Consider the following 26922-nt stretch of genomic DNA (forward strand, 5'->3'; position numbering starts at 1 on the left):
AAAATAGGAGTGGGGGCATAAAAAAAGCAAAAATAATTACTTCCCTTAAAAGCAATCACAGATATGGTGGTCTGCTGACCCCAGCTGGCCATCATGCCTTTAACTCCAGTCAATCGCAGTGGGGCACAATTACAACGTGCCTCATCCATATTAAAGTAAACCCATTTGCAATAGTTGGTGCATAATTTGCACACTTTTTGCAAAATATAAAATTTGTAAATCAGAACTGTGGATTAGAAGCCACACTCGTTTGTTTAATCCCAATCCCGTTTTATGCAATTTCCTGGGCTTTATTGTTGGGACAAAGCTGGAATTTTTGGTTTTGTCAACAAAACACTATTTTTGGTTTTGAAACCTGACAATCCTTCAGGAAATGGTGGATATATTCAAGGAAGAGGCTTTGGAAAGATTAGACAGCCACCTATCTCCGAAGAGCTGCACTTGACCTTTAAAGTAAGAAACTTCACCATAAAGCTGCCTAACTTCACTGCGTGATCATTTGCATGCATGCCTGTGTCTCTGCCTCTAATAGGGTTCTATGCTTTCACTATATAATCGCTGTACAGTGTAGGGAGCCTCCCTGCCTCTTAGCTGAGACCTTTTGATGTTATTAAAAGTATATGTTTAACGTACTCAGTTATTGAGGCGGCGAACCCCCAAAAGGTTCACTGGATGTTGTGTATGTCTGATCCTCGTTTGGCTATTCATGGGCTGGGCAGGCAGCCAGCTGAGATCAAATGTTTACTGCCTGCCCTTGGATCGCCTGATACTGTTCCAAATGAGCTTGCAACATAAACTGGTCAGTGCTCTGTGAACCATATTTCACTAACAGTAGTTATTAGCAGATATTCGTGTGTTAGTAGCACGTCCCAGCGCCGCCATTGTAACCAGATACAGAGTCAGCATGAACTACATGCTACAAAGGGGTGCAGTAGTAACATAAAACTGTTAGGACTACAGAACCGGGCATGCTGGGGGCTGACCTGCCTTACGACCCGGAAGTTGCTTTACGTTTGAGCGTGGACTGGAGGTTCTTACAGAAGTGTGCATAGTTACTTGCATACTTAGTTCCTGGTGTTTCTGTTTTCCACGTTTTGTTTGAGGGTAAGTTGAACATACGGGAGCGAACCTTCAACTTTGGTAAAACCAACAGATTTACTTTTGGGGCGTAGAGAAGCGTCCCACGGAGGAGAAATTAAAAGTTACGCGGAAGTGTGACTCGGAGACTGGCGGTCCTGCTTTAAAAGTGACGGCTGTTGCGAGCTCCATTGGGTGGGGGAAAATAATCTTTAAATATGAAAGGCGCAGAGGCACCTTGAGAGCAGGTATTTCGGGAGGCGGTAAACAGCACGTGTAAGTAACAGGTCACTGTTGACTTCATGACATCCACTTTTTTGCTCGTTAAGCCATTCTAACTCCTGGGAAGTGAAGCTTATGAATATTGAACAGCAGCTCCGATTCAGTTTAAACCCGGCATTTGTGAGAGCGCACATAGTGCCGGCTGTGTTTCGTAGCGGGGACGTGGCAGCGCTCAGAGGCACTTGTGTTCAGGGAGCTGCGCTGTAATCTGAGACCTGCAAATCTGTTGAAAGCGCGAGTCACTTCTGTGACACACTCCCCCCATTATACGTGGTTAGGAAGAAACAGACTGCCATTCTTACAGGCATTCCATTGTGCCCGAGCCCATCTCGTTTCCTTTCGTGGTGAATTAAGTGGCCAGCTCGTGCAAACGAGCGAAGTATACTGACCCTCAAGCTGCCCAATGCTGCTGCCAGGAACAGAATCCCTGGCTGTGGCAACAGTCTGTCTTCAGAGGGGTTTCTGTCCCTTGGGCCAATGAAGAGTGAACTAATGCGAGGAAAACGAAAACACACTGGAATGGGAATAATGTATTGCCCTTCACCAGTTTCCTCCACTCGTGCATGTTATACATTTTTCAGACGTTCTATGTTCTTTGCTGGTTTCGTGTTGTGCCCTGTGCCCCAACTGAGCCCGATTGGGGGCCCTTGTGCTTTTTGTAATGCCATCATTTGCCAATTTACTAACATCCAGCGTGAGCCATTTTACCCGAGTGGCACCTCGCTAGATATAGGTTAATGCACATATTGCCTCATTTATTTAACTCTGGAGCATTTTCCCATTGTTTGTTTTACTTATGGGAGTTCCACAAAATTGTAAACTCCGGGTAATTTTGTAATATTGTTCTGTGCGACTAAAATCATAGCTGCATTGGTAACCGGTTGATGAGGCCATTGAGCTAAAGGGCTCCTAGATTCCTGGTACAGCGCTACATATAGCAGGCCATACTCTTGCCTTCTTAAAATGTTGGACTGTTTTAGAGAAAACATCTTAGCATTGCTCATCCTTGTAGTAAACAGGAACGCAGAAACTCCTTGAATTCAGATAGACGTTTATTCCAAGTTATTCACCCACAATACACAAGCGTCCTGACTGTCGGAGCTCACTCAGTCACTGAGAACACCAAGTGAACCGCTATTCAGTAATTCCAGAACCATTCAAAAGAATACAGGAAGGCATCACTAGAATAAACATCACTAACATTCCATTACATCATTACATTCTATACTATTACAATCCTCTAGCTGAATTTCATTTTAGTTTAATTAGGTTTTCGTTTTTAGCAATTCATATGAACTAAAAGGGAAAAGAATGTGGCACCCTCCACCCAAATACAACCTCTAATTGCAAAACCCATTCATATAGTGCAAACACAGCAGGTTTTATCAGTTGAAGCCCTCTATATCTTCAGGGTAGAGCTAGTTCTTCTAATCTGTTATGAAGATGTAGACCCTAACTCACAGACTGCATTTTATGTCTAAGAAGAACATAATCATCTTCTTGTAAAAGGAGACTTCTCACTGCTATAAGTGTCTCAGGTTAGTCAGGCTCCTGTGTGTGGTAGTAAGAGGGGGGAACTCTGCCAACTCGTCATTATGTCTATTCCTTTTTATGTTAGTCCACCTGTCAAGTCGATCCTCCTATTTGCAAGACAGTAGTAAACTGACAAAAGGAAAGTTTAAGAATGTGCCACAAGTAGTTAATAGTAATTAATTTGGTGTCTCGCCTGCCATGTGGCTAAAAACGCTGTGTCATGTGTTTGACCTAGTTTTTATGGCTGGCCAACAGGTTTCACTGCTGTGATGATAGCGGTACCTTCACCAGGGCCTGCGGACCCATGATAACATTATAGACCTGATGTAGGAGCCCAAATACCGGTCGATAACGGCCGAATTCGGCCGTTACCGACCGGTATTTGGTGATTGGGATGTAGGGGCATCATTTTACAGATTCGGTAAATTTACCGATTCTGTAAAATACCGAATCAGTAATTTTACCGATTTGGTAAAACCCAGATGTAGGTGGGACTCTTCTGAGTCCCAAAGGCCTTTCAGATTCGGTATTTTACCACCCAATCCAATTGGGTGGTAAAATACCGAATCCTGGTGTGCATGCACATGTGTGCATGCACACCTGTGCAATGTGACACACAAGTCCGGAATTGGGGTGCTAGAGGGTGTCAAAGTGACACCCCCTGCACCCTTGCAGGATTCTGTAAATACCGAATCCTACCGCTTCGGTAATTCTCAATTTGGAATTACCTACATCTCACCCCTTCATATTTACCGACTCTTAAATACGGAATCAGTAAAATTTGGTATTTGAGTCTGTAAATATGAATTACCTACATCTGGCCCTATGTCTCCGCTTTCGTGTCTTCTTTGACTTGCCTCCAACCCAGTTGAAGTTACTCTAATTCATGGTAGTGGATATATTTCTCTTCAAGGATGTAGTTTTTGCACTTGCAAAAACTCTGTCCTGATGCAGGGAATCCTCCGTGGTAAAACTAGTATAGTTCTCTGCACTGTATGAATGGCAATGAAATATTATGTTTTCAGTGAGCCAAAGTAAAATCTACATTATTTTTGTCTTGGTTCCAAAATCCAGTAATTTGGTTTTTTGGAACATATTGTTGTCGGGAGAACCTTTTACATGCATTAAGTCATGGGGGAACTAACATTGAAGTTTTTGAAGGCTTATTTACTTTGTATCTTTCTATTACCCTTAGTCCATCTCATCCGACAATACAAAGTGATGTAATGTTACATCATGACACAAACAAAAAACATGAGGTTCCATACCTGTTAGCCCCCCTCCCAACCACCTGGGTGTCAGAAAGGTGTCTGGCACTCCTGGTTTCTCCTGTTTTTGTTTCCTAAGTGACTAATGCAAGGATGTGGAAGTCCCTGCTGACTTGAGGCACCGCATACCACAAGGCCTGGGAGGTGCGAGCCTCCTCTATAGGTATAGCGTGCCTGAGAATAGATTGAGGGGCATCCATCTCTCGGAATGATGGCTTTTGTCTCTGCTTTTCTTGGTGTGGTTGATGGCACTATCAGTTTTGCGCTCTGTGTCATTTGAGGGAGTTCCTGCTTAGCTTTGCTCATGCGCAGTGGGGTTTATGTTCCGTGATTGCGAGTTGCCTTAACTCTCCTCTTGTTTGCCCGTTCTTTTGCTTTGGAATGTCAGGACCAGCACGCCTTCACATACTATTTGGGGCACACAGGCAGGCGTTTTTCCAGTATTGTGCAAACGAGTGGTGTTGCTGTAATCTGAAGCCTTCTCATCATGGACACTCATTCCTCTAAGAGGCTACATATTTTCTCATTGCCATCTACCTCTTCTCATTCTTCAGACCGCACCCCTTTTCCCAAACACAGCTGGCATTGCAAGCAAGAGAGTAGGATTATGCTCCAAACTTTGGTCACATTTAAAGGTGATTCTTTGGTTTCTTCCTTTTAAGAAGACCGTAGAGGCAGTTTCTGATTTGGCAGCCTCAGTTTCTGGGAAGGAAACTTCTACTTCCACGGATTGAAAGGGAAAATACATATCTAAGGAAACTATGGTGTGCTTGTTGGGGCATACTGGAGCGAATATGATCTTTTCTCCTCTTGAAAAACCATGTCTCTCGGATGATTCCCTCCTGAGGCAATTTCAGTAGTCTTCTAGTTTGTCATGAATGTGGTTAAACAAGAGTAGAAAGATCCTGATAGGATTTATTTGCTGGGGTTCACAAGTAAACTGCACATCCAACCTCCTCTGCAATGTTAATGGTTGTGCTGCAAAGCCTGTTAGAGGGGTCAGTCTGTAGGACCTCCTAGTTGGTTCTGTCTGACAATCTTAAGCATGCCAAGTTGTATATTTCTCCATATTGGACTGTGGCAGTTTGGCAGTATAGCAAGTGCACTAGTCAGCCACACATAGGACTTATCTTACCTACCGATAAAGGGGCTTGGAAGGATCCACCCAGAAAAGAATAAGCAGTGTAAACCGGCAGAACAAGGCGGATGTTTGGGTGAAGTCTCAGTGTGGTTCTGAGTGAATTCAATCTGCAAAATTACTCTTGATTTTCAAAAGAAATTCTCTTGGGAGAGAAGTGAAAGAAAATGCACTTAAAACTGTTAACCATGGTCTACAACATTTGGCATGAAACTGGAAGGACCTGTATATTTTTCATACATGCCAATTTTCCTTATCAGCAGAGCTCATTCTTGTAGGCAATATGTATTCCTATTGAATCTCACTTTCTTTTGATCCATTGAGAAGTCCTCCTCTGCCAAGCAGTGTTCTGATGAATTTTTGCAAAACAAATAACGATATTTTGGAACCCTAATAACGAGCGGTCAATATTCTGAGTGATGTCTTTGAGATGGGGAGAGATGTTGCATATGGAGCATACTATAAGAGAGCCTGTGTACGAGGTTTTCACTTGTTTCCTGGCTTTCACATGATCATGCCTGGTCTCCCTTCTCTAGCACCAGATTTTACAGCATGTGATTCCTGCAGGTCTCCATCTTCACAGACTGTCATCGTGACTTCTCTTAAACCAGGTCCAAGAGGGCTGTACTCCTGCCAGATTTTTAGGATTCCCTCTGACTATGATCAGGTGTTTTTGGTATGTAAATTTGTCTTGTATGGATTTCCTGAATATTTGGCATGGGTCTAGCCCTATATGATGCCCCCCCATTTTACACCTTTATGGAGTAATGAGACAGTTTACCTTTTGCTTTGGTAATGGGCTCTTGTTACTCCTGTCCTGTCTCAACAAGGAATTTCCAACCCTGAGTTAGAGTGGATGTTCCCAGCCAATGTGACTGAGGCCATTGGTCACTTCAGTTCAAGGCAGCCCCCTTTTCATGTCATGGGGCATTTATTGACAGCAGGTCACCACAAGTCCATGAAAGAGGTTATACCCACCTTCAAACCCAGTTGCGATGCCACAGGCTTTCCTTTTTGTTCTCGTAGCTCAGAAGCACCTAGTTCAGCGTAGAACCGGATAGTCAGTACCTGCTGGGATCTTTCATATCTGTCTCAATTTCTTTGGTAATGGTGGGAATTCTTCAGGCAGCTTATTTCGCAGAAGACTTCTCAAAACCCCAGACCACTGAAACCGGGTTTTCACCAGCCCATGCTGCAACTCGGGCTCCGACTTCAATCTGGGGATGTGACAGCAGAATTACTAAAACTGTCCGACGCCCAGTATGGCTTTAGAGCGGGGAGGAGCACGGAGGACCAATGTCTGAACTTACACCTAATTATAGCTAAATACACGAAGGCGGCAAGGGGCTCTATTTTCCTGGGCTTTATGGACCTGTCCACGGCCTTTGATCTAGTTAATAGATCAAGGCTGTGGACAATGCTCCTGGAGATGGGCCTTGATCGGTCCCTTGTGTATTTTTTGGCCGAGTTGCATAAAGACTTAAATGCCTCAATTAGGATGACGAATGAGGGGAAATGCACGTCAAGTTTTAAGTCTGATAGAGGGGTGCGTCAGGGATGTATCTTGGCCCCCATGTTGTTTACGCTGTATGTGAACTCAGAGGCAAATTTGTTAACAGCCACCCTTGACATCCCACGCATGGGAGGAACACCGATCCCGGTGCTCCTCTATGCCGACGATGCTGTCTTATTAGCAAGGACCCCGCTGGGCCTACAAAGATTGTTGGACTCTTTTGGGGATTTTATGAAAAGCATGGATCTTGTGGTAAATAATGGCAAATCGCATGTCATGTCGTTAGGTGCCTCAAAAAAATAAAGTTAAGACCTTTTACTGTGGCAGTGAAGAAATCACCAGAGTGAAAGTATTTACCTATTTGGGAGTAGTTTTTGATGATAGGGGAACATGGTCCCCACAGCTTTCAATAAAGGTAAACGCAGTGAGAAGTTCTTCTGCTGCAGTGTTAGGATTCGCTAAAAGACTGGGGGGGAATCCCTATGAGGCGATCCTGGCAATTTATAAAGCCAAGACCATATCAATCGCAAAGTATGGGGCAGCAATATGGGGGTTTACCAAACCCGACCCCATTCAAACAGAAGAAAACACATTTTTACGGTCCCTTCTAGGCCTTCCAGAATCCACAGCTACCCACTCTGTCCATCTTGAGTTGGGGATAGGATATATAACAGATATAATTAAAATAGCCCCTATCCTGTTATGGATCAAAATTTGGTTGAATTCGAACCTTTCCTTTAACCACAAGATTCTAAAGGACTGTATCAATTTAGATAACATGAAGGAAATCCAGTGGTTGTCTTATATAAAAACGTCAGCTGTGAATATGGGGCGCCCAGAGATTATTTCCAATCCAGAATCTTTATGTAAGGCTGACTTAGCGTGGGTAAAAACTAATTTTACTAAGCTAAGTGAGGCAGAGCGGGAAGCAGTAGAATTATGTAAACCATTGGTCGGGGGCCACCTCCTGGTTATTTTGTCATTAGCGATGTCTCCTTATTTGTCCATTGTGACTAACTCTTTTCATAGATGGCTATTGACAAAATTCCGGTTCAACCAAATACATATGGTACTATGGGATTTGCAGGGCTGGAGTAGGCTCGAGGACGCTGCTCCTTGCAAATGTGGTGATTTTTCTCCCCAAGACACCTTGCATTTTATGTTTTTTTGTCCTTTGTACTACGAGGCTAGGAAAAGGTTTATTTTTCCATTACTGAAAAAGATGAATTTTATTCAGTGTAAACCTGCTTTACTGTTTTTACAACTGTTGGAATCCCCCAAAATTATGTTTAGTGTTGCCAGCTTCCTTGTTGCGTCTGTTAGAAGCAGGAGGGTTAGACAGGAAGCTGCACAAGAAAGTTAATCTTCTTAATATGTCTATGTATACTGATTATTGGCTTTAAAAATGGAATTGATTGTTAACGATTTTTAATGTCCTTTGTACTGTGTTTTTACTTCGTATAACATATTTTGTAAAATATTTTTAATGTTTTGTATATGTATAGCATACTTTTATGATTTTAATTAATCGAATAAAGTGGTTTGACTTGACTTGACTTGAATTACTAAAACAAAAGTTTTTGCAAGGTCTCTAAAATGTTTATAATATCCGTATGGATTTCTTTGCTGGCAAGTTGCTCCTTTTTAGGTCGAAGCCTGTGTTGCAGCACATGCGCTGCTGCAGGTGAGAGTTCTTGTAAACAAGAAGGGGCATGAAACCGCGTCCCTTCTGCCATTGGCCGGCCTCGCGAAATTGAGGACTGCCATTGGACAATGCCCCTGTTTTGATGATTTGTCTGCTATACTCCCTCCTTTTCAGGACTCCGTGACCTGACTTATGGTGTCGCAAGCCGATTTCCAGAAACGTTGCTATGAGAACCAAGAGGCAGGTCACGGAGTCCTGGAGGGGAGGGATTCAGTAGCTGTTCCCGCCCCTTTTTTTTTTTTTTTTTTTTTTTGTCCATGCGGTTTTCTCTCATTGTTACCACATTCTCCTTGCTGGAAGGAGGCATTTGATGGACCCTCCTTGTGTTTACTGGCAGTGAAATTTGCAGTTCTTTGTGCGCGGGTTTGTTTTCTTTTATCGGCACCATTATTCCCGGGCTTGCGTAATAACTGTGCCCATTAAAGAAAAAAATATGCGCAACAGACGCTCGGCTTTCACAACCGCTCCCCCCTCACAAACAGGGAAGAGCAGTGCTGGGACATCAAACCACCGCTGCGAGGGGGTGTTGGCTCTTTGGAGACAAGGGACAGCCTCTGCCACAAATCTATCACCCTTCGGGCGACTGGGTCATCGCTTCTCTTCCGCATCCTCTGTTTCTAGCTGCCGAGTGACCCCCGGCTCAACTCCCAGGAACAAATCCTGCCACCTGCAGGGAAGATGTCCACGTCCTCCTTTGGACACTGGCCGTCGGCAGAGAACGGCACTCCCACCGCCTCCTACGGGGACAAGGACAACGTCTTCTACGAGAGAGTGATGACCTACCCGGTCAACAAGATGATGCAGGTGTTGGAGTCAGTGTCACCCCTGTTCTCCCGGTCGATGTCTTGTAACAGACCGTGATGTATGCCAAGGAGAAGCAGTCACGGCAGCCTCATCACATCCAGGTAAGGGACTTTCTCTGTGCTTTCCTCTGACGCTTCTACGATCAGTGGTGTAACTCAAAGTGAGGGGGCCCCTGCAGGATGTGCAGAGGGGCCAAAGAGTCTCCCATACACCATTGCTATTCATTTAACTTGGGCCACTCCCTCCAAACTCCATTCCTCGGGCCACTCCCACCAAACTCCATTCCTCGGTCCTTGGTTACCCCTGCGCACCTTCATCTATCTGGGCCTGCATGTTCTGTGTATTGCACATGAGAAGCAGCGCAATCTAAACTTACACCCCCCCTTCCTCCCCCCTGACTGTCCCTACGAGTACTTTGTGCATGCCTCTTACCTGTACTAATAAATCATTTGCACGTAGCGCTTTTCCTCTACATGTGCCTCTGCCCCTCTCCGTCCCTGTTCCATACATGCTGCACCAAGTGTCTCTTCACAACCTGCGTTGCACTGCGCCCTCGCTCCATGTTCTTCTGTCTCTGTGTGTAGCACCTCTCCGGTTACTCTTCCTTACAGGCCTGCAGTGCCTCCCACTACTGATGTATCACCATGCCTGCACCCTTTCTCGCTGAAATCTCTCTACCCGTCTACGTTTTTTTACTGCCCGCATAGTGCATGTGCTTGACCCCCAGTGGCTTTTTTGCTACTGCCCTTTGTATTCCCTCTGCACCTGTTGCATGTTGCTTGCCCCTCGCTCTACCATTCAGCTCTCGCACTTCTCCATACCGGTAACACCTACCTGCCTGTACTAGCTCCTTGCACGCCTCACTTCCTGCATCTTGTGCCTACCGTGTCCCTGTTCGTTTCTGTAGCCGAATGCGCGCAATGTGCACGTTTTCTCTGCCTGCTTCTTTGCGCTTAATTTTGCCTGAATATCTCTTTGCATCATCCCTCTCATCCATTGTACCTCCGCAAATTGCGTTCTCATTGACTGTCTACTGTGCTACGTTCGTCTTGGCTCTTCCTTAGGCCTGTGTCCTCTCCCTTCTCCCTGCCCGTGTCCTCTCCCTTCACCCTGCCCGTGTCCTCTCCCTTCACCCTGCCCGTGTCCTCTCCCTTCACCCTGCCCGTGTCCTCTCCCTTCACCCTGCCCGTGTCCTCTCCCTTCACCCTGCCCGTGTCCTCTCCCTTCACCCTGCCCGTGTCCTCTCCCTTCACCCTGCCCGTGTCCTCTCCCTTCACCCTGCCCGTGTCCTCTCCCTTCACCCTGCCCGTGTCCTCTCCCTTCACCCTGCCCGTGTCCTGTCCCTTCACCCTTGCCCGTGTCCTCTCCCTTCACCCTTGCCCGTGCCCTGTCCCTTCACCCTGCCCGTGCCCTGTCCCTTCACCCTGCCCGTGTCCTGTCCCTTCACCCTGCCCGTGTCCTGTCCCTTCACCCTGCCCGTGTCCTGTCCCTTCACCCTGCCCGTGTCGTGTCCCTTCACCCTGCCCGTGTCCTGTCCCTTCACCCTGCCCGTGTTCTCTCCCTTCTCCCTGCCTGTGTCGTCCCCTTCTCCCCGCCCGTGTTATCTCCCTTCTACCTGCCCGTGTCCTGTCTCTTCACCCTGCCCGTGCCCTGTCCCTTCTCCCTGCCCGTGTTCTGAGATGGAGGTTGCAGTGAAGTTCCAGAATATGCCTCAGGTGCACTAGTGTAGGATGACGTGACACGCTATCCAATTGGCTTGTGAGAAGCATGTGCATTGATCAAGGTCTTTGACCCTCCCTCTTCCCTCTGGCTGAATGCTGGTCTGCCTGGTTGAACTGTTATCCAGAATTCCACAGGGCAATCAGGCCACCACTCTCCAGGCTCTAGTCTTCAGTGGCTGTAAGTCAAAGGATGAGCTGGAAATAGCGGCCTGTTGGTTTCTCTCTATAGGAACGATGGTGCCCATCACCAGCGACCAGGTTGTGCCCAAACTTCCTCTTCGGTAATTAAGCACCTTTGGCAGAGCTCTCAGCCCTGGAATCCAGACAAATGATAGGTCTCAAGGCAGGAGGTCGTAAAAGCCTTACATGTCCCTGAAACACCTCTCTCTACAAAACAAAAATTATTGCAGCACTACGGTGGTATGGGGATTGATTGGGTGTAGATAGCCAGCCCTTTGAATTGCAGATTTAAAGCACCCAAATGGCTTTAAGCAGGCCATCACCCATAATTACCAGTATGCAGTACAAATGGAAAGAAAGAACAAGCATTGGCATAGCCAATAGGTCTCGCTTTTGGGACCTTATAAGTATTTAGTTATGCAGCACAATATCTTTGGTGCAATAACATCAACTTTTACATGGTTAAAAACCTATAAGGTCCCAAAGGCGAGACCTATTGGCTATGCCAATGCTTGTTAATTGAAATATGCTCTAGTGAATCAAGGCAGAAATACCATAAGTCATCGAAACGCTTCTTTTCCTACTTGCTTAGACTGGTAAAATTCCTTTGTATATTTGTATGTGGGCGTGTATGGTTTTCATACTTTGCTCCCCCATTTTCCTCCTTTCCTGCTATCCGTGTCCCTAGGAAGGAGGGATGGTATCTTCAACAGTGCGCCATAGTTTGTATGGGGGATGGATATTGACCAAGGCCTTTATTCCCATTCCTTTGGGTAAAGCAGACCAGGAGGATCATTCTGGGTGTGCGCATCTTCAAATTATTCCTTCTAAAGTCTTCTCGAAGAAGTGTTTGGCGCAGAGCCTTTTGGCCTTTCAAATCGGGCATTGGCATTGTGTCTTTTTAGAGTTCCATAGCCTAGTTTAGAAATTCACTTCATTTACCACCTCTGTCCTCTGCCCAGTCTAATCTGGCTCTGAAAGCTCACGATTGCCAGTTTCTACTGTCTGAATATAATGTCAGACAATTTATATCATTCGAGTAGCTACTTTGTCCGAGCGTTTTGTCAACTGCTTAATGGCCTTCTCAGGTCTACCTTCATTTGAGAATTAAATCTGTATATTGTCATCATACTGATGTGGCTACATACCACGGTTTCGGATTACATCCCCAAGGAGTCTAACACTGTGTACACATTTAATGAAAAGTGGCAGCAATTTTTCCCATGTCGCACCACACGTGACACATTGAAATTCATGGCTCCCTGCGTTAATGAGGCAACTGATTTTGCATCTTTCTCTCCTTACTAACTTCTAGACCCCACATATGGAGCAATATGTAATTGATCATAGGTATTACAGGCTTCTGATGGGCCCAACATGACGTGAACTAACATACAACTACCATGGACACATTTCTGCCATACAAAGCAAAGAATGTTTTGTTTGTTGATCAGCTCTAAGTCAGACTGCAAGCGAAACACATTTAGTCCGCTTTATACATTGAGTGCTGACCAGCTTCTCTAATCCTTTGCCCAAAATGGGAACTTGTAGATGAGCCTGTAGTTGTCTTTTTCTGACACATGAACCTGTTCTGTGAGGTGCAAAGTTCTGTCTAAGGAACAGTGATAGGTAAGAATGATGGTCCCTTTTAAATTTGCCCAAGTCACAAGATCAAGGAAAACTGCTAGAGAGTAGTCTGAGTTAAATATTTAACAAATGTAATGTGTATGTGTTGAGAGACTGACCTCGACCCCAGTACATTGACATTTTTACATTTTTACCATACTAATGTTGTCGATCTTTGCAAAGAACAACACAACGATGGGGTGGGACCCGGGGGAATATTTATAGACCAAGCTCTGTGCACATCCCCAACAGATACATAACAACAACAGAGTACCAGAGGGTCTAGAAGAAAAAGAACAATGGGTTTGTGGTGTGTGAGACAAGAAATGGAACCAGGTCGACATGTTTCAGCACCGACTGGGTGCCTCCCCAGTCGGTTCAGACGCCGACTCCGAAGTACCGACGGATAGAGCGGTGCTTCACTCTACTCCTGAGCCACTGCCAGGTGGGGTGAGGTCTTCACTTCTTACAAGTTATGTGAACAACATAACCTATAAGGAACAAGACAAGACCTTTCACCTAGAGACTGCAGGTGATCTCAGTACTTATCTTTGAACTTCGTTTCTTATTGTCACTTTTTATTTCTTGTGTAGTTTTGCAGTAGCGTTAATTTGTTGTAAGGTCCTGAAGAAAGCAAGGACAAACCTGTCCGTTAATTGCTGAAACGTGTCGACCTGGTTCCATTTCTAGACAGCTCATTCCTTAAACTGTCTTAACACATTTTTTAACATTGGCGGAGTGAGTATCACCCGAATAAATTCTGTTCTCTTACTCCCTCATCCAATTTTAAGCACACTTTATATTTCATTTTTCACTTAGTTTTTTGCACTGCACTCCATCAGTCATCCTATACTGTACCACTTACTAATCTTGAGAAGTGGTATACCACACTACCTGTTTTCTCAACTGAAGAGATCTATTAACACCTTGGTCTCCTTCTTTTTGAGAACAACAAACCCTGGTAGATGGTATTGGAAGAAACCCAAATGATGAAGGGCGGTTCCGAATGGTGACTGATGGGTATCTTTGACCATCCATGAGGGTGTCATTGATTACTTCTTCTCTATAAGTCAGTTGTAAGGGTATTTGTTGTCTGGCTGCACACACCACAAACCCATTGTTCTTTTTCTTCTAGACCCTCTGGTACTCCGATCTTTGCAAAGAGCCAGTAATCTTCAAACCATTGCTATAAAGTTCTTGTGAAGCCCATAACTTCAGACAACAGGTACTGCTCAGTAAGTGCTTAAAGAGATGCACTACTTCCTCTATGGAATACTAATGTAGTAGCTGATTCGAACTGTGGCACTCGATGAATGGGGGCTGAAGAAGAGGGTGATATTACTTAACTTTGGAAGCTGTGATGCTCACTCAAGTAATTGTTATCTGGTGCTGGTGTGGCCTCGAAGCATACAGCCTCATCTGTTTTGTTAGAATCTAAATATACATTTTTGAGAAAAATAGGCATTAATACAAAATTGAGAACATCATTGTTGTTTAATCACAATGTGTAAACACATAATAATTTAGAACAATAAAAGCGAAATTTAGCACAATAAGTGCCCCAAAAGGGAAATGAGGTCGGGAGGGGAGTGGTGTTGGAAAAAGTGCAGGGTATTTAGGAAAGTGACATGATAGTGGTCAAGGGACCTTACTAAACAATAAAATGTATCTGATTCGCAAAAACATAAACATTTTAATTCCAAAGATAAATCATGTGAATCATGCTTCCAGTAGTTTACAATCTAATCGAAACGGGAAACAAACGAACCCACAAAGTAAAATTAAAGGAAATAAAGGGAGAAAAACCTATGAGTGTCACAATGTCACAAAAAAACCTTACATAAATCAGTGCTCCAAAAATAGTTAATATAATCAGATGAAAACAAGGGCGCTCAAACAATTACACTCACAGTTATTACATTCAAAAGACATAAACATACAAAGTCAAAAAACAGTGGCAGAGAATAATATTTCTTGACGGTCTTTCTACATGTAGAGAAAATCTTCAACTGTTGTACCAATTATATTCCAATACGGAACCTGGCAGAATGTAGAATTGCCACCAATTTTGGCAAACCGTCTAGATAAGAGCTTGCTAAAAAATGTGTGTCCAACCCGATCGTCAAAAGATTATGTGGACGATCCCCAAAGAGCAGAGAATTCAGATAATTTCATAAATTGATGGGTCTCGCTCTGACGATCTAGTATAGCAACAAAAACGCCAGCCAACTGGTGCTATACTCTATCGTCGGACCGATACCCATCCATTACGTGTAGAAAGACCGTCAAGAAAGTATACCAAGTCGGCGTTTTCGCTCCTGAAGCTAATTTGTCCTGACGATGACCCTTCAACAAATTCTGGGTTGAAACGCCATTGACGCATTGTACATGGCATAAATCAGAGATCACATTATTTGTCTATTGTGTATATTTGGATTTGTTAATTATTCTCTGCCATTGTTTTTTGACTTTATATGTTTCTTTTGAATGTAATAACTGTGAGTGTAATTGTTTGAGCGCCCTTGTTTTAATCTGATTATATTAAATATTTTTTGAGCACTGATTTATGTAAGGTTTTTTGTGACATTGTGACTCTCGCAGGTTTTTTCCTTTCTTTCCTTTAATTTTACTTTGTGGGTGGGTTTGTTTCCCGTTTCGATTAGATTGCTCAATAACCACTGTTTGGAGTATAATGGTGTTTATCCCTGGTTCTTGTTCTAGGGTTGCCCTTGTGGTTAGTTATTTTCCAGTAGTTTACAGTCAATGATAAATCGAGAGGGAAGCTGATACATGGACTGTTGGTCACATGGAAGCATTGTCGACGTTTCGAACCACCGGAAATGTAGGCAAGTGTGGGTGCCTTAGTGGGGGGTCTTCAAAAAAAGGTGGTAGACAAGGAACAGAGCAATTATTTACCAAGAAACAAGGAGGTATATAATTACTCTGTTCCCTTGTCTACCACCTTTTTTTGATGAAATTTCGTGGCTAGCTACATTAGATCCTTCGGGTCTTTCTCATGTATATTCCGTTTGAACTCATTTTTAGGTATTCCGCCCCACCTCCGTCCTGATGAAGACCCCCCCCAGTAAGGCACTCACACTTGCCTACATTTCACGTGGGTCGAAACGTCGACAGTTCTTCCATTTGACCAACAATCCATGTATCAGCTTCCCTCCCGACTTATGTTTGACTGTAAACTACTGGAAGGATGATTCACATGATTTATCTTTTGAATTAAATGTTGTATGTTTTTTGCGAATCAGATCAATTTCATTGTTTGGTAAGGTCCCTTGACCACTATGCTAAATACCCTGCACTTTTTCCAACACCACTCCCCTCCCCACCTCATTTCCCTTTTGAGCCACTTATTGCGCTAAATTTCGCTTTTATTGTTCTACATTATTATGTGTTTACAAATTGTGGTGATCTCAATTTTGTATTAATGCCTATTTTTCTCAAAAAAGTAGATTTATATTCTCTCTTGTACCTATATGTTCTGGGACCCCTTTTTCCTGTACTATACATTCACCCAGGTCCCAGTGGCTTTTGGGTATAACCCCCTTGTTTGTAACTCATCTGTTTTGTTGGCAGCCGGCACATGCATGCATGGATAAAAGTGTGTACAGGTGCATGGTGGCATATTTGGGAAGAACCTGGTTCATGCATATGGGTCTACGTGATGCTCCGAATCATGTATATTGTCATTATTCTTAGGTCTGCATTTGACTGGAACAAATGTGAGAGAGATGGAATAATGTCTGCATTAATGCGCTGCATTACTGCGCCTTCCTTGTGCTTATACTATGACTGTGTTTTTATCCATGTTATCTAGAATTCTTGAGTTGGATTTACACCCAAATTGGTACGTTAGGGTTACATATGTGCATGAGCCAAGGTGCAAGTCAGTAAACTGACACTTTCCAGGAGCACCGTTGTCTCAAATTCTTTCCCAAAACTAAATGTATGCCTGCTGCTGCTGATAAGATTGACAGATGATGCAGCCAGAACCTGGTCATTTACTGTCCCTAAATCCGGAGCCACAGGTGCAGAACCACATTTGTAGGCTGGAATGGTTAATTGCACTCTAAACCACTTCTGATCTATGCTGGTAGGTGAGTGCTCTGAGGAGTGGAGAACCAGACCAAAAGGAAATGATTGGATGCTGGATACAAAATCCCGAACCTCGGGTGCAAGAGCACTCCAGCACCTTTAAACAGGAATGGCCGCCTTTGTCTCAGGATCTTGACACTATGCCTTCCTTTTTCGGTTATGGCGTTGTGGATATTCTGACAGTTTTTTAGACATAGATAATATCTGGAGGGGTTCGGGCCCAGCAGGGTCCTTGGTCCATGGTGTGTAAGATGAATGTGAGATTCTAAGTTAGTGGGTTGTTGGCAAGTTGATGGATGCAGACCAGTGTCTGAAGTGTTTTAATTCTGGTTCAAAATTGCGAAGCAATACTTGGTGTTATATTCTTAAGCTAAAAGAAGAAAGGAGAACCTGAACAGTTCTAGGCACTTAAAAGTATAGGTTGTGGCCCTTTCTAGTCTTCTTACCTTCCCATCATGCCGTAGCAGTAAAAGATACCTGCCTTTTTTCACCAAGTAATGGTTTAATTCCATTAAAGTAGCTAGTCTGAGGTGTTTGCATCTGAGATTCTTTAAACTCCCACGCACTTAGGGTCTGTAGAAGCAGTATGTTCCTGCATGCCAAGGAAAAAGGAAAGCATGGATATTAGTAGAACGTGTACAGTCTGCCCCAAACGATGCTTAGTACAAAATTGTGAGACTACATATACCTCCAATACATAAGCTGCAGGTATATGATGAAGTAGGATGAAGGAAACATTTGCCATCAATCTGTGTCTTCACTATTGTCACGTGAAGAACATTTTGAGCATCAAGTGTAAGCATTGGGGGGGGGGGGGGGGGGGTAAAGAGACATCACTGTCAGCCAGTTTAAATAAGTAGATTGGAAAACCTGTTTGACAGATTAGAATCCGATAGAATGGGACTATAGAGCACTCAAGAGATAAATGTGGGGGCACTGCAGCCAAGGTCCTGCTGGTTATGGGTGAATCTAGTCTGTGACACTGTTGGCATTGCTTGGAGGAAAGTTATGTCCTTTGCTGGCTCTGCCATTGTATTGACTTTGTGGCAACTGTGGAACGATGCCATTACACGAATGTGCTTTCCACCACTGAAAGAGTGATAATACGAAGGTCATTGCCCAAGATGAAAGCAGTGGCTTTCTCTGCGTTTCCCCCAGGAACATTTTTCCACAGCCCTCTTCACTTTTTAATTTACTGCTATGTCATTGATGATGAAGTTTGTGGAAGATTTTCCATAAAACACTTCCTAACGCGTGTGATGCACTATTGAGCTATCAAAGTTGTTTTTGTTCTAAACAAACCCACTGAATATATGAAAACATTTGCTAATTGGGAAAGATTTTATTTGTGTGAAGGATTGATTTGCGTTTTTTTTCTTCTTCAGAACAGCCTGAAGATCCATGTATATGGTGTACGACTGGCCTTCCTAAATATGAAAATATTAAGGAAGTGACATGTAGAGGACTGCTCCAGTTGGACGTAGAACTCTCCAGTATGTTGTAAGGGCTGCCTTCGGCTCCTCTGCACATGTATGTATTGTACAAATAATTCTTCATCTAATGCAGCCCAAGCATATCTCCCTTTTGGAATTTTCTTAGTTTGAGGAGTCTTATCTGTCATTTGGTCTGAGATATTAGATAGTAAGGCATTGCTAACGCACATTCAGACTTGAAAAGTTGGATTTGAATATCTTCTGCTGGGACTAACTCAGATTGACAAATCTCCTTTTTAATGTGAACCATATTGCAAGATTGTATTTGGGATCCTACAATTATCCCAACTATTAAGCTGACCCTATGTCTTTGTATAACACCGTTTTTTCTTTCAGATCCTACATATTTTAGGTTTGTTTGAAAAAAAAAATAAAAGCTTGTGTTTGGTTTTCAAATCTCTTAGAATATAGTTTCCCTGAGGCTGGTAATTATTAGGTTTTAAATATTGAAACTATCTAGGCCACAACAGATCACAACCTAAAAAACTCATACTACAGATACATAATTTTGCCAGTAATAGACCGGGACAACATATATGCTGACTAGATCATTACTGATCACACTAAGGCTAGATGCAAAACCCTCTTAAACTTATCATTTTTAAATGTTATGTTTTTGTAATGACAATGCCAGCATGAGCATGGTTGGATCGTTTCCTTAATAGCTAAACTATAGGGCAAAATTGCAGTATATGCAAATACTGTGTTGTAGGATTTGCACAAGTCATAGTCTACACTTGTAGGACCCACTACGTTTGCAAGAGACTCCAACTGTCCAAATATCAAATACTTGTAAAAGTAGAGGAACAGAAAAAAGCTATTTTGGCAGTGTGTTTTGAAACAGTGTATAGGCCATATGGTCATGATCTAAAGTAAGCTGCTGATTTGCATTGATATTATGTTTTTTTAGCCCTGAGACTTCCTCAACGCCTTGCAGAAAGCTCCGGCACACATCATACAAATGTGGCATAGCAGCCATGGTTGCAAAATCTTTCCGGCATGGCAGTTGGTACAGGTGTTATGCAATCCCCACCAACTTACGGAAACCACTGTAAGATGCTATTAAATTGGGGGCTCCATTCCTCTTCCATTATTTGAACTGTAATTCAAATACAAATTGTGAGCCGCCGTGTGTGGCATTTTTTTCTTGTTTTTCCCTATTTTTCCTTTCAAGGCCATTTCTGAGCTTTCCTCATTTTTTTTTTTGCCATGTTAAGAAATGCACAATTTGCTTCTCTAGATGATTCTTATTGCAAATAGGTCAAATCATAGGTTTTGATAAGAACTGAACTTAATGGGAAAAACACATTTCTTAATCTTAAGCTAGGGAGAATTAATTCAAATGAGCGGACGCCTCAGCTTTTGCACTCTTTTGCTTACCAGTTATCTTCCATCTTGCTTTCAGTTCAGCACCACTGGACACAATTGCCACTGCTTCAAATCATGTAGCCCAAGCCCCGGTAGAAGCAGCCTACTGATTTCATTTATCTGCACTGAGTGACACACTGTTGTTGGATTCCTGGAAATAATTCTGGAAATACTTTTTTTTAATGATATATGTTGCAATAGGAATACACACATCAGCAAATTGCTGATGTCTTATGCATCGCTTTTCTACCTCCTATGGCTCCACGTTTGTTGAGTTGATTATTTTAGTAAAATCTGTTTTCGTTTGCCAATCTAATTTTAGGAGCAATTGAGAAGTTATTTTCTGCCCTATTAATGAGGATCGTTTATCCTTGGGAATCTCTAGTGACAATAACATACATTGGTTTCTTGATATGGGACGTATAATGTCACAATGCATACATACACCTACTTATTTCTGTGTATATACGACATCAAGAATACATCGTATCTGTGTGCTTTTGCAGGCTTAGGAATGTGAAGGCCATCACATTTTACAACGCCTAGTATGTGAATAAATTGTTGGTCATCTAATACGAAGAGAAATGAAGGTGAATACCTAAAACACAATAACTGACCGTCTGGATACTTTTCCATATCTTCTGCATACGATTTTGCCTAAAACATAACAACTGACCGTCTAGATGATCCTCCAAATCTACTTTAGGTGCATAAGGACTCCAGCTACACCTTTCTGATGATGCTCTAAATGTCAGAAACGCATCTGGAAATTAGTTCTTGTCAAGTTTTTTGGAAACCAGGAAGAGGAAAAGGAAGACTGTGATACAATCGTTTCTCACAGTTTTTGCTAAAACATTTCATTGTAACCCTCTGTTTTACTCATTAACAGTTGACTTTGCATTAATTCATATCAAAACTTTATGTTCTCGTTATTACTTAAATTCTCATTTCCCTAGCATTTTGTTAAATTCCTGCTTATGAAAGGCCTCCATGGAATAAGTTGTTGATGAAGCTGCCAAAACGTTCCCGCCAATATAGACCTGTGAAGGTCCTGCATTCATATCTTGCTCATCCCATTTAGTTGAAAGTGATAGCCTGTTTGGAAGGGAATATACTCTCCATGATGAATTAGTGTGTTCCCCTACTGAGTTCCCGACTGCATGTGAAACTGGTGTTCTGAGGTTTATTTTGGTCCTGGCATCATTCTAATCTAGTATGGGTGTAGTGAGATCCAGGATCTGTCCTGTGAACTGGAGGGGCGCGTCAAGTGTGCCCTCGTAGTACACAATGGATTACTGTCCCTGGTTTAGTACATAAAACATTGGTAACAGTTTACCATGTTTTGCCAATCTTTATTGTCTCCAGACATTTTTATATGTAACTGTACGAGTGTGGCCTTCTGCCCCCCACCTGTGTAAAGTTCCACTGTTATGAGAAACTCCGATCCCTGCGCTGATATCCACGTGTATGTCGTGTGCATGTACATTTTAGTTTGCACGTCGTACATGTGTGGTAGTATGACACTATGCATTAGTTATTGAACTGATATCGGTGGGATCCATTTTCGTTCATGATGGAGGATGAAAATAGCTTTCCATGACCTTGTTAATCTATTGTGTCCATTCCTATGATTGGGGGAGTGGAGACCTAGACATTTAAGTGAGGAGGATGGAGCCAGAGCCACCTTTAGAAATTCAATGAAGAATTTCTTAAAAAGGGGCTGCTAATTAGTTCTTTCTGGGCAGTGCCATTTGGATGGCTTTAGGCATGAAGGGGACTGTAGTTTATGTTGTTCAAGATAAGGACGTTTTTTAGGCCAGGACTACCCTTTTTTCCTGTACCTGATGACTGTTTGGAAAGGCTGAGAATAGCTCCTGGTGCCATCGGCTGCTAAAAGCATAACTTTTGACAACGGCTGCATCTGGAGAGCAGCCTGAGAAGTACACTTGAAAGACCAGCACATCAAGCGTGTTCTGAAGTTTTAAAGAGTAGATTCACATCCCCCATCTGGAAATGTATAAGTTAGATCAAAACCACGTACTTTGCTGTATTCCCAAGTTTACCTTGACCAAGAAAGAGCTCCACGGAGTACTTTAAGAGCTACTGCGTACCCAGGGCTGGTGCCTGCCTGATCCCCAGTTTTCCTGTTTATAACCTGGTTGTTACAAGAGAGTTGTTTCTACTTACAAAATGAAGGCTGTAGTTAACTCTAGTCTTGTTTCTAAGGGTTGAGTTCTTCCATATGGTCTGTTATAATTGAAGAAGATGTTCTGTATCTCGGGTGAGAATTGAGTGGGCTTCACAGCTTGAATGCATTGGGGCAATGCCTGGCAAGTGTGTTGCCATTTTTAGGTCCACCCGGATTTGGCTGGTTTGTCTTACCGTGAGACATATTGGTGGTGCTCCTGGTTCTCAGTCCAGGGTGTCTGTGCAGAATGCAGAGCCAGATCTTAGCGGACATATTTTTGGTTTTGGTTAGACAATGGTATAGTTTAGTTCAGACTGTTTCGAATCCATATGTATTCCCTTTAGTTTAGTTATGTGCCAGGCCAGATATATCCTTGGAAAGTTTACTTAGTTTGTCTGTTTTTGTTTATATATTCCCAATAATTTATGGGGAGATAGTCATTCCTGTTCTTCCTCTGCTTCCAGTCCCAGGCCAATTCTATCTGAGATTTTAAAAGACAGCTGGTCAGTGTGCTTGGAGCATCACAGCTGCATTCTCAACTCGTTGCGTGTTTGAGAAGGTTTCCAGTTTTTTTCCTGCTTCTGCTTCCCTGATTCCAGTTCTGTTCCTGATCTGCATGTAAACTTTGAGTTTTTTTCCTATTGTTTTTTTCCTCTAAGAGCTGACGTTTTCTTCAGGCTGCCATCTGTTCCCCTCTTCATCCTGTTACCATTCAGAAGTAGAAATGGAGTCTACAGGCTTGAACTTTAGACTAAAAGGCACCAATAGGAGTGTTTTAGAAGATCTGCTCTGATATTTCCAGAGGTGAGGGTGCATCACCTAAATAACCACTGTCATTTGGAGGAGTTGACAGTCTGCTTGAAGCGTGCCTGCCGTCTGAGAGGGAAGGAGTATGGCTGGCCCTGCAGGAGGAGAGACTGTTAAAAACGAGAGGCGTATGTGTTCTTAGCGAGAGGATGTCCAAAGGAAGCGAACTACCCAAAGAGAGTGTGTTAAGAGAGACCTGTGTCATGAAAGGTCCCTCCCACCTTCTGTGCTAGTTACCACGTAAATTGTACTACCAATTTGTGCCTGATTCTTGTGACCCAGCAGTCGACCGCGGCTATGTGATCATCAATTGGTGCAGCCAATGACGAGGAGCAAAGAGACAGCATCACCGTTTAGCGGAGAACCTAATCTGCATAGAGGCTGCCTAACACCATTGCTGTGAGATGATTCGGCCTGGAGGTCGCAACAGTCTGACGTCCCCTTCCCCCAGCCATCTGAGAAGAATGCTGCTCTGAGCTCTGATGTGAATACCTGCCCCCCACCACCCCCCCCCCGAATGCTTCTTGCCATGGTGCACGGAGAAGCCATTGCTATGCAGCAAGAAGACTGTGCTGCAACGGTGGATGGGGCAGTTGCATGGGCTGCTGAATGCGTCATGCAGGTAACCGCGGGCACCGCCTGCTACCTGGGCTGCAAGATGCAAAGGCACGGCCTGCCACCTTCACTTTAAGACTGTTGGATTAATGCTAAGGGACGATAAACTATTGTACCCGGTTGCATATTAAAAACAATGAGAACTGCATCTCAGCATAAGCATGCGTAACATGCATGGGTAGGGACAGTGATGGCGGGAGTCTTGGCCAGAGTAGGTAGAAAGGTGATTACTGGAATGGAAAAGGCTGATAGTGCCTCATTGATGGAACACTGGAGTCTGCAAACCTGTTGTTGTATGTATTGCACTATATGGTATTTCATTTTGCTATAGGATTAAAAAGTACTGTATCGAAAGAAAAGGCTCTGGGCTGAACATTACTTTATTGCATCTGCCAGTTCTTGTTGAGTTTGGCATTCCTGCCCCCCACACTGCCTCCTTGAGGAGCATATGAAGCTCGCCCTCACTACCCTAAGTCAGGTGCGGAAATTGTTGTACTTGGTCCAGTTTGCAGAGCCACAGTAGGATGAGCACCATGAAACCAGTGGCAAACAACCTGAACCCCCACTGTTGGGGACCAGTAGCCCCCGATAGTCCAATAGCCGTCTAGAACGGGCCTGACATGCTTGGTATACACAAGGTCTTTCTTATTATTTTTTTTTATTATTACCTATCTGTTAGACCAGTACTACTTGACCCACTGAACATGAATTGGATGTAACTTAAAATATAGCTTTGAATTATAGGAGGTACAAGCAATGATATGTACATCCCCATGTTTTAAGTGCCTAAGGCTTCGGGTGCGGCTCACTGATGATAGTCAAAATATCAGAAACCCATTGGGAATTGCTGATTGGGACATGTAACCAGGTACTAACTCATTAAAAAAAAAATCTTTTTATTGGTATAGCTTATCTTTTTTGGCCAGTTAGCTATCAATGAGGGGTCAGATATGTGCTACCCTTGTAACGACAAAGCAGTATGTAAGAAATCTTAACGACGGAAGAATATAGGTTCAGTAGCTTGCAACTGTTGCTGCTAGCATTTCAGTCACATGTTTAATGTTTAAAGATTTTATATACCGGTCAGACCTTGTGTGCCTCCTAAAGAAAGTATATCCAAATTTCTTGTTTTGGTTTCGATTTACCTTTCCATGGTGCTTCCATTTAAGGAGAGAATAACATTTTCTATGATGTTGCCCTATGATTATAGCTATTATTGCATTCAGAAGTTACCACCAGCCATTCGTGCAGCAATGCCCTGCATACTAGAATGTAGCATGGCAGTAGTGCAAATGAGACAGAATTTTGTGTGGGTAGGGAGTTGCCGGTACATATCGATGACACCAGGTGAATTAAAACGTGCGCTCTGATGGACTGGCATCACGTGAATGACGTTGCATCACGTGAGGCAGAAGACGCGATGACCATGTAAGGGGCAGTGAGAGAGCCCTGGTTTCTACTATGCAGGGGATAGCACTACAAATAGCTGAATGGCCAGCAGTAACAACAGCCATTGAATCCAATAATAGCTCTCATTTTTTAAACTCTTACCGTCGACCGCGTCCTTTGCTTAGCATTGAATCTTCCTGAGTAACTCGCACCAATGTTAAAAACCTACATGCACACCACAAAATTGTTCGAGACAACACACCACACAACACGTGCATATGTCAAGCATGCATGAGCACACATACATCCACAGCAATTAAGTTTATGACATCCTAGAGCCACCGAGTGAGAGTGTTTTGGAACGTATAATGTGCATGGTGTTTCAAGAAGTAAATGCTCTAAAACAGTTGTGCAGTGAATCCTAGACAATTATGGCAGTCAAGAATTTCTTCTTAATCATTTGCTCAGTGCGTACAGATACCCATCGAGACATCCCAAATTCGTTTTTAGGTCTCGCCTAGTGTTAGCAGCGCGCATGCGCTGCTCTTTCCAGGCGAGGCCTTTTTGCAATCAATACGGATTCAGAAGGGTCTTGAAGCCCGCCCCTGTTTCCCATTGGCTCACGTCATTGTTTATGGTAAACTATGGTGCGTGATTGGAAATCTGGCTTTTTGGTTACCTCCTTGTCCACTTTTAGGACAGCCTATGTGAACAACCAGACGCCATCTTTGTTCCTGTGACATAGGTGTGCTCCTGGATTGTTTACTGGCTCCTGATTTCCAATGCTTGTTTTTAATGGAGCCTACGCTGAGGCTCAAGCTGTTGCCCCGAGGTCGACAACTTTGTTTATTATACCACAGACCCTGCCGCCCCTGCGCCAGTGACATGGAAAGACCTGCCGCATGCCGTGGGGTTGCGCTGTGTATTTCATCCTTGTTTAAGAAAGCTGTGGAGCTGGTCGTCCTTTCTGGCCCCACCTCAGAGCCATGGCATCCCATGCCAGCCAACCCCTGCTTTGTAAGAGCAGCGGTGACACGAGGGGCCACTTGCCATCACACAAGGTAACATTACTTTCTTTTTAGTCACAGAGAGATTACGCGATTTGCCCAGCAGCCTCACAGTATACTAGTTCACGCCGATAGTCTATCCTGCTTCCCCATTCTGTGGCAAATCAATCCAGCCACCTAATTTCCATTTCCTCCTCCATTCATTGTCGTAGCAATAACCAGCTTTATTTCTCCCTATTTTTTTTCTTCTAATTTTATGCACTTTATCATCGGGCATTAGCTGTGTTAATTGCATACATGGCCTCTGGATGTCGCTATGCTACACCCGGTATGTAATGTCCTGAAAGCCCATGCTCTGGTGTGGCAGACGAACTGCACACAGTAGACCAGCTGTCAAACACACAATTAGAGATTTTACATAGAATTAGCCGTTTGGGGGTTACTGCTCATGCTGTCTTCATATGCTTCATAATGCAACCAGGAGCTGTCACCCCACCTCAATATTTTGTACATAATCACAATAAATGACCAGAATTCTTCCTATTGCAATAATGTTTACTTTTGTATTCCTCTCTTCTGTAAGAGGAGGGAGGAGTTGTCTTCAATGTAACTTTGAAATACGTTTCTATCTGAACCTAAGGTACCTGTGCAGGCTTGAACAACCAAATTTTCCAGTTACAGCCGAAAGCACTAACCAATTACGCCACAGAGACTGTCTGTAACCCCGTTCTCAGATCATATTATGGAAGTTAGGACTGTCAGTCGGTTGCATAATATCATATAGTGTGTGTGAATTCAAGTAGCGCAGTCAGTCCTGACTTGATTATATTATCTACACCCCAAATGCTATACGGTGCAATGTACATGACCTAGTCTTCAAAATGAGCAATGGGGTTCTTAAGCAAAGAGGCTATAAAGGTGTTTTTCAGTAAATGTTGGAGAGCATTTTTGGGCTTTAAGTGAGGTATTGTTTAACTACGTTACTTGGCAGTAAAGCAGCAGGTTTGGCACAGGTTGGTGGCTTTGTCATTGCAGATTTCAATTCGAGGGGTAATTGGACATGTGAGTTCTCGGGCCCAATCCTGTCTCTTTTGTCTC

General features: G+C 43.4%; 1 protein-coding gene across 3 annotated transcripts in view; it reads left to right on the top strand.

The window, feature by feature from the left end:
- Positions 1-975: 975 nt before the first annotated feature.
- The window catches only part of LOC147693049 (uncharacterized), a 34044-nt gene continuing 8097 nt past the window's right edge, over positions 976-26922 (top strand). The window contains exons 1-3 of one of the 3 annotated variants that reach the window (XM_086939297.1): positions 1033-1104; positions 13983-14072; positions 18343-18487. The gene's annotated coding sequence lies outside the window, so the exon portion shown is untranslated. Of the gene's footprint in view, positions 1105-13982; positions 14073-18342; positions 18488-26922 lie in introns of all 3 variants that reach the window. The other 2 variants (XM_086939296.1, XM_086939298.1) reach the window with 2 other exon arrangements.

Source organism: Lissotriton vulgaris, chromosome 9, assembly GCF_964263255.1.
Source record: "Lissotriton vulgaris chromosome 9, aLisVul1.2, whole genome shotgun sequence".
Lineage (NCBI taxonomy): Eukaryota > Metazoa > Chordata > Amphibia > Caudata > Salamandridae > Lissotriton > Lissotriton vulgaris.